At 36.4% G+C, this 8,851-nt stretch overlaps 1 long non-coding RNA gene across 2 annotated transcripts; it reads left to right on the top strand.

Moving 5' to 3' along the window:
* Positions 1-1,135: 1,135 nt before the first annotated feature.
* On the top strand, positions 1,136-5,942 carry LOC112493726. 2 transcript variants are annotated; one of them, XR_003058403.1, is made up of 6 exons: positions 1,136-1,540; positions 1,933-2,477; positions 2,659-2,743; positions 3,001-3,232; positions 4,436-4,776; positions 5,645-5,942. It is a non-coding gene; the product is annotated as an uncharacterized LOC112493726 (long non-coding RNA). The 2 variants fall into 2 exon arrangements; XR_003058402.1 differs by lacking the exon at positions 5,645-5,942 and having other exon boundaries at positions 4,436-5,599.
* Positions 5,943-8,851: the final 2,909 nt, after the last annotated feature.

Genomic DNA, 8,851 nt, shown 5'->3' on the forward strand with positions numbered 1-8,851 from the left:
TTTTTTTTTTTTTTTTTTTTTTTTTTCTTTCAAAAACTGTACCCTTTATATACTTGGAAATTACTTGACTTCGACTCTTTACTTTGTGCTTTATGAAGTTGCAAAAAATAACTTCCCTTATACTTATCTCGTCACGACAGAAAAACTAACAAGAAGGCCCATCTTATCTCATGGTATTGCTTTTCGATAGTGCGGCTGGTCGTCTGGCATCGTTTGCCCGATATTGCCTCCGAGTTTTTCGGACGTTTGATCGAACTCCAATGGTAAGATATAAAGAAAAGTTGGACGTAGGGGTGAAAAAAAAAAGAAAGGTGGAAAAGAAAACGAGACACTTCGTGCAACTTTCCTTTAGCAAACTCTTTTCAGTGTACGATATTCCTCTTGCGACAGCCTGTACAAACACGTACCACCCATTTGTCAGGATAAATATACTTTTGAAATTTCAGACTCGTACGACAGCTAGTCATTAAAAAGACAAAAATGAGAATTCGGACTCTGTTTTCGACGAGTTGGTAAATTCAGTCTTCGCTTCATTTAAATGACGCTTTTAATAAAAATAAGTGGAACTACTTCGGATATAATTAGGTTTCTTAATATTTGAAAAATTCTGTCTTCATTTTTTCTCCAGGCAAACTCATTATCACCGGATCCTGTGCTAGATGGAATTTTCTATGAGCACGACAAACTTGTTCGATTATTCCAAGCGCGATGCCTGGCTAGAACTTTGAAAATCCTATATGATGGACCGTTACACAGGAGACGGTAAAGTTTTATCCTGTCCTGTTGTCCCTGTGGAACATGCGCACCAATCCTATGATTGGTCTTATTTTTTATGTTTGATGCTGTGAATTTACCAGGCACGAAAAAAGTTAAATGGTCTTCCAAGGCAATCTCGTTCATAGGCTATAAGGTGTTGGATTCCATTTTCACAGTACTATAAAACTTACGTCTGCTACACCATAGGCGTTGTATCTATTTCCGTCAGGTGAAGAAAATTGCGAAAATTCCGTGAGTAGTATACGGGAAAGTAAAGAAGCATAAACGTTATGTCTTTTTGACTTTTCTACGTGATATCCAGTAACCTAAAGCGGCTTTGGAATTTCATTGTTTCTTGGCTAGAATAAATCGGCTTGTTTTTTATACTATCCAACAACTGACTTACATTACTATCAATGGTATCAATCATCCATTCTTGACAGGAGCACCCCCGCTGGATTTACCAAGCCGCTAAGTAAGTCAGTCAGTCAGTCAGGCAGGCAGGCAGGCAGGCAGACAGGCAAGCAAGGAAGCAAGGAAGCAAGCAAGGAAGCAAGCAAGCAAGCAGGCAACCAACCATGCAGGGATAAATTAGTTTTCGTACTGCCACCACCTACCAAAATCCTCATAGGTTGATTCGTGAAATTGCAAAACTCTGTTCTCCTTGATTGGTTATCTTGTTGTCGAGGGTCTCATTTATAATCTGGAAACGTCTGTTATCAAACTTTTCTGAGTAAATCGATGAAAATCAAAAGGAAATACAACAACCGAAGACTTAAATAAGGTTTGTGGAACGAAAAAGTTAAAAGAAAATCAGTAGGAGAGAAAGAAAATTATAAAAGCTGGAAAAACATTATATCATATATACAGTATCAGATATACAGTTTTAAGAAGAACAAGTCAAAGATAAAGCTAGATCTAATGCAACATAATGACCTTCTTAAAATTCTCTTCGTGACTCGACTTCATTTGTTCTTCAGTTTTTTAAGTTTTTTTTACGCTCATGCCATATACGTTTTATTTTTCAGCTTTCAACGTGAAAGTTTGTCAGTCTTAATTATTTACACTGATAATATAACTTTTTACATTTACGCAGTTACATAAAAATTTCACAAAAATCTATGAAAATTTCTTTGCTCCTATTCTTCGTGAAATTGAAAGCTTCTTTTTTTCCAGGCTCATCTGTGCTTTCTTCATCAGCAGTATTTCAGCACCTTCTTGCATTTGCATCTGCAAGGAACCGCAACTGCATAGATGCTCGTGTACTGGGCGTACCGATGGGGAAGATGCGAGGGAGCTTATTTTGCATGCACTTTGCCATCTGGAATTTATGCATTACCACAGAAGTAAGAGGAGCAGGAAGGTCTTTCACTGTCGGATGCTGTACAGAGAATCTACAGGCATTTGCGTCGTGTAATTTAATTTCTGAAAAGATTTTCTCCCGCCGTGAACCTTTCGATTTTATTTACGACAGCTGCTTCTATTGCTGGAAGTTCCCTGCCGAGCTTAATGGAGCTTGGACGGTCAGGGCTGACGGGTGAGACCTGAAAGGCTCCTTGACTCACTATATTCGTGTACTATTTTTATGGTAAATAAATATATACAAATATAAACTCACATAAACTATGCAAGTCTTACAAATATGTACGAAATCGATAGTATACATTACACAAATGCTTATTTGCTGTCCTGGCAACCGATAGCAATACATACATACACAGGTATATATATTGACTAATATATCAGTTAAGCTTTATGCATAATTCTTCTTTTTATTATTTACGGTCTGATAATAACTGAATGCGATTTACCTTTGCTATGTAATATTTGAATTTTGTATAACAGCCTTATATACTAATATTAAGTATTTAATGCATACTTATAGTAGTCCTTTTGTTTTAGATCGCTGGAATTTTAATTTCGCACCACGATGTAGTCCCTTAGCTGGTCTATCGATCGGAAAGACTGGCAAGTAATCCTGCAGCAGGTTCGTGAGATATGCGTCCTTTGAGAATGCGCAAGACAGGGCAAACCTTGAAGTGCGAAATATTTTAATAAATAGTTAAGAAGAGGAACTTGGAAGGGCACACTTCATTTTTCAATCGGTGACTAATGAAACTTTTAACACTGACTGTGGTTTTTCCAAACTTCCAATTTTTCTTTTCCATACGAATTTTCTTTAGCAGTATCAGTAATCTTATAAGGATTTTTATATTTACCCACATGTATATGTATATATTCCAGGTAGATATTCTCGATGGGAATGTATGAATGGAGTAAAGGAAAGTGAAAGAGGAAAAGCCGCAAATGGTAATAAATTACCGGAACATTGATACTTCCCAAAAAGCAGATGACGAGGTGGCTTATTAATTTAAAAAGTCTAGAGGAATGAAAAGTAAAAAAGTAGCTGTTTGGATTTGATACCATAAAGAATCTGGGCAATGAAGGAGCTAATCAAGTGGAACGTTCTGCAAATGTCAGATTAACAAATGGCAACGATTAAAGCCACTAGGCTTTCTCTCTTTTTTTTTTACTGTTTTTATTTTATCGTGACAAAGAGCTTGTGCCATTTATTCAGTGTTCCCTTGTTAATTCGCCATTGTCTTGCGACGAAGTTCCGGAAGATTTCTTTCCCTCCTGACAGTTCATTAGTTATCGCGCGTCCACATTCGCACTTTTATACAACTTTAAGCCACCTTCTTTTCTTCCTTTTCTTTTTACTAGTCAGCCAACGAGCAACCATAGCGGAACGTATAACGCTCTTATCGGAACCAATAGCTCGCGGCCATTAACGTTTCGTTACGAAGATTAAAGTAGTTAAGAGTGTTTTACGAGGACTTTAAGAAATCTAGCGACGCGCGTCATCGAGTCTCTTCTTTTTATTTCTTTTGTCGATTACTTATTCATGATAAATTTAGATATAGGTATATAGTTACTCTCATTAAACTAGTAGACCCTGGATATATATATATATTTGATCCTTCGTTATACATATAATCCAAATTATAATTTAATATGTTACGCTAATAGAACTTGCACATTAATCCAGTTGATCGGCTTTGTATAGATTTATTAGGGATTTACTGTCTGTCTATCAAAGTTTTCACTACCAACAGAATTTAACTGTGTTTCAGTACCATTTTCTAAACCATAATCAGTTCTCGCGAGAATTTAGAATTTCTCATTGTCAAATCCAAGAATTTACAATTTTGTAAAAGAGGCGCAATCCTCTTATGCAAATTTAATGACTCGTGTCTGCGACTGCCTAATACGCTCATTTTTTAAAGCAATACTCTTTGCCAAAATGAAAATTGTCCTAAAACCCTTTTCTTGAATTTTTCATTTTTCAGTTAATATTTTTATCAGTCGAGATTTTGATTGTTTCAACAGTTTTATTTGTTTTTTATGTATATTTCATCTCGATTCATTATAAATTTCATTATCTCTACCTATATGAGCCTTTCATCTGTGCTCACCTGCGATATTGACTTAATCCTACTTAACCTGGCATTTATTGAGAGGTAGTGCAGGCTCAAACTTTCCAATTACCCTACGGTTTAAAGATCATAAGAGACCATTAATATTTGATTGCTCGATAATAATATGCGATAAAATAATAAATTCAATGTTATTCTATGTTATATTATGCTGCTTAATTTTTAATAATTTTCAGTTGCAGAGCACTGAATATCTAGGAGATGTGATTCCTGTAGCAATGGAAAGTGGTTGAGCTTTATGATTTATCACACAAGGAATTCCATAACCTCAAAACTCATCGAGCTAAAATGTTGCTGGCATGAGTTGGCGAATAGTAAGCAAAGCTCGTTTAACAAATTCTCCACATGTACTGTATTACTCATGGTACAGTAGGAGCCCATCGACGTGAAAGGTCTGTTCGACGTCTGGGAAGCAAAACTAACTTACCGAGAGTGTCAGACATTGGATAACGGGACGGCCTATGTCATGGATTTAGAAACAAAGGATGAGAGATGGTATACTTATTGAGAAAGTATAGTTCAGGTGAATATTCACGCGTGCACCTACACTTCTGGGTGATTTAAAATAATTGACGTAATCTCATTTGTCACAATATGAATTTACGGAACACCCAGTAGAAGATTTATTCAAACGACTGTATTGTTATTGACAAGAAGCAAAGTTCGAAGGAAAATTAATTAACTCTTGTTTGACATGTATTTGATTACTTGGATATTGGTTTGTACTCAGAAGCAAGTATGAAAAAGAATTGCATTTCAAACTGTTAATGTCAATGTGTACCAATCAGCTATGTTCCTACAGCGGCTATTTTACAATTTTCGAGCATTGCCTAACAATTTATAATTAAAACAAATAATCGCGTAATTTAAAGATTCACGAGATATTGCCAATCTGTGTAACTTTTTAACTGTTCTGTACTTAATTCTATGTAATCATTGTATATAATTATCATTTTACACAGTACACTAGTTATGTATAAGAGGCTCATAATAATCGTCATGTCTTTAATGCGTTCTTGCACGATATAGGGCATTTTGAGTAATTCGTTGTTCTTATTTCTATTTCACCAGAATAATGGTCTAGCAAGTATTGCGGTTTATCGATCAACTGTAATACGTTCTAAGAAAAGTAATGTCATAGCGCGAGCGTGCTACGAAGTTTCTATGAATTTCTGGCAGGTCGGTGCGCTTTGCCGAGAAATAACAAAATGGTACATTCGCTTGGTATTTTGTCACTTTCGAAGTTAGTCGTGTACAGTAGTGCAGAAGCCATTTAGATTTGCTAATGTCGCTTGGTAAAAAATATCTCGACAATTGAATCACGTGACGGCCTTGTATAGCAATACTCTGTGAACCAGATATACGTATACAAAGTTGTTTTTTTCCTGCAGAAAATTCCGGCCGAGCTTCCTCAAGACGAGAGAAGACAGAAAAAAGTACATTCTAACTGTACCATTTCGATGATAAATTTGTTCTTGAACGAAAAGCCATACGAGCCAGTGAACCGATTCGTGTGAAATTACCCAAGAAAATAAAGTTTTTTAAAATTATTGAACCAAGTGACTTATAAAGATGTAGAATTTCAAGATGGGTGACGTAGGTACTAAAATATTTTGTATGGTCCCTAATTTCTTTTTTACCAATGCTATGTCCTATAGCTATTCGTATATTTGTTATTCGATAGATAGTGCTTCAAATCACATCACGTATGTAATCTCAAAAGTAAAATTTCTGTGTAAATATATTTTCTGGAAATACTGAATTTTTCACATTCGTTTCAGCAACGGGAAATATTAATCCACGTTCGACAGTATACGAATTCACAGCTGTAAAATCTTGTTCGCCTTTTCCAATGCATCCCTTGTACTCTATCTGTTCAGTAAACATCCAGGAAATAGTTTGCACGCCTTGCACGTTCTTTTACAAAGAAATCTATCGACCGTGATGGTATCCAGTACCAACCTACTCGTCTAAACATTCCATTATACCATGAACAATACAATGAAAAATGGTAACCAGAGATATCCTGTTCCATGAGAAAGGTGATCCAAAATTGATTTATATAGTTCACTTTATTATATCCATGTTAAACACTATGCATTATCAAGTATGATTAACTTTAAAAAATTTTTTTAAATCAATATATATTTTTCCATAAAATTCGCTTTATTTAACATCCATAGCACAGTGAACCAAGCAGAGGGTATGAAGAACCAACGACTGTTTCGTCTAAATTAGAATATGTTATCATCTCGTAAACAGGAATAGATACAGGATGCTAAATGAAATTTAAAAATTTCAGCGCTGTCCCAGTATAAAATGCCTGTCGTAAACGTTACAATAACTTTTGATGTGAAAACTCCCCTTTGGTTTCTGTTAACCTTTTCGTCGAGGCAAACCTATGCTCGACCCTGTAATCGGCCTGTACGTATTATTACGAGATTCTTGCCAAGGGCAAAACGACAAGTCCCAAGCATTGAGGGTCGTTCATAGCTCAGCATAGGGTCCAAGAACACAGCGATAATCGTATATTCGGTGGATTCAAGGGAGGAAGATCTGGGAGAGCGAACCTGGGAGCATAATGGCCGCATGCTTTACGACGAAGGTCGTGTCGAATGGAAACGTAAAATTCTCATGTGAGCGACATATATTTGTGATGACTACGTGTATTACAAGTCCGCCATATCTTTCGAATAAACGCCTAATCTGTTTGTCGGTTGCTTCCGCGATATTTTGGTACTTGGAAATTTGATATGTAAAACACATTATTTTTTTTCTGTTACGTAATTTACTTGGGATGAATCTTACGTGTTTTACGTCTTGTACGCTTATTTGAGAAAATAGATTTTCTCTTTGTTACCAGACGTTCTCTTGAGTGTCTGTTTTTGAATTTGGCGGGTGTATCGTTCTGGAAAGTATTGAAGGCTCGAATTTTTGGGATGATACGGTTACGTGATGAGAGATTTGAAATAAGAAGAAAGAGAGGGGGGGGGGCGGATGATCACATAAATGGATGCGCCTCGTCAGTGTCAGGCATCGAGTTGCCTTTTTAGCCATTCCTCTGCCCGTTGTCTCACTTCCGGTTCTTAGAGAGGGTCGAAGACTTTGATTGATGCCGACGTCCTGCGATGCCCAATTGACAAATGATGCCTGTCTTGAGGTTGGAAGCGACACGAAGACGCTCGAATTAACCCAAGTTATGATTGGCTATCAGGGTATGACGTTACACGTTAACGATCGGTCGTATCGTACAGCTTTGCTATTATTTATTGAAATAACAGTATACGAGATGGTTTGGGTCGATGCATATAATGGTTTAATAAAACGGAGACGAATGAATGTTGGTTGTTCGAACTAGCGGAATATTAATGAAATTTAATGCCCGTGAATGAATTCGGACGGACGCGTATAATATGACGCATGAAAAATGACTCAACGAATGCCAAAATTTAGGCGTTTCCGTAACTGTTAAATCGAATGAAATATCCATGCGTGCTGCATGCAATATAGACGCGGCACGATTTTCACCTAATTCTAAGAAGAAAAAAGAAACAGAAAAGTTGTAAGTACGGATTTACGTGACCAATTCGTCAATTAAGGCTGTACACCTACTATAGCAGTTTTATTTTTAGTATATACTGTCAATATCTGTCCGAATGACTTTTCATAAATCACACTGTAAGATCTTTTATCCTTTCATTGCTACTGGTCGATATATCTATTTATAGAAGCGTTCATGTCAATCGGCCGTAGCAGTAAAAGTGTTAATTAATTTTTTTATTCTCTTCGTTAGCAGACATAATATGGGGGTATGCTCGTTCTATTCTTAGCTTGCAGATGTACTTCGGACATATCCATTTAAAAGAAGTCCTGGACGTATCTGGGTTATGCGTTTCTATGCCAAGGAAAACATAGAAATAGATTTTCGACGTGTAGATAGCAGAGGAGCTTTAGTATTTCTAAACACAGTGTCACTGTCACGGCTGTTCGGTATGTCTTATATGAAAAGTTGTTATAATGGGTTCAAAGGAAATTTGTAATTGGATTTCGACGATTGGCATTGTGGAATTTTTCAATTATATATCATTTCCCATTATCGGAGATGTTTTAAAGTCGAACTCGAATTTTGAAAAATAATTTGAGTTTTGGCTTTAATTAATTTTACCGTTTAATTCCTCAGTTTTTTTAATCGGAATTTTGTATCCGTCAAATTTCTTACCATTACCTTATTCTGCGATATATTCAATGCTTAGAGGTATTTCCAGCAAATTGCTTTTTCGGCCGACGTCATTTATTTGTCGCCTAAAGGAGACATCAGTTCGCTCGTATCGGGCAAGGGAATCTCCGAACATTTGTCACAGAGACAAGAATAGAGCGGTAACCTTCTTTAGCGCGACTTTGAGTTTCCACTTTGTACGTTTTCCCTTCTTCCCATGACCAAGCAGTCGGAAAGGCAGGCCTATGCGGAACTGAGGAGTTGACAAGGTTTTTTGTATAACCGTAGCTAATAGAAATTACGAGGGATGAGTCTGTAGAATTATTAAAATTACTTTCTTATTCAGTATCTACGTTTCAAGAAGTAAAAGATCACTGGACGA

The sequence above is a fragment of the Cephus cinctus genome, unplaced genomic scaffold (assembly GCF_000341935.2).
Source record: "Cephus cinctus unplaced genomic scaffold, Ccin1 Ccin1_scaffold0132, whole genome shotgun sequence".
In the NCBI taxonomy this organism is placed as follows: domain Eukaryota; kingdom Metazoa; phylum Arthropoda; class Insecta; order Hymenoptera; family Cephidae; genus Cephus; species Cephus cinctus.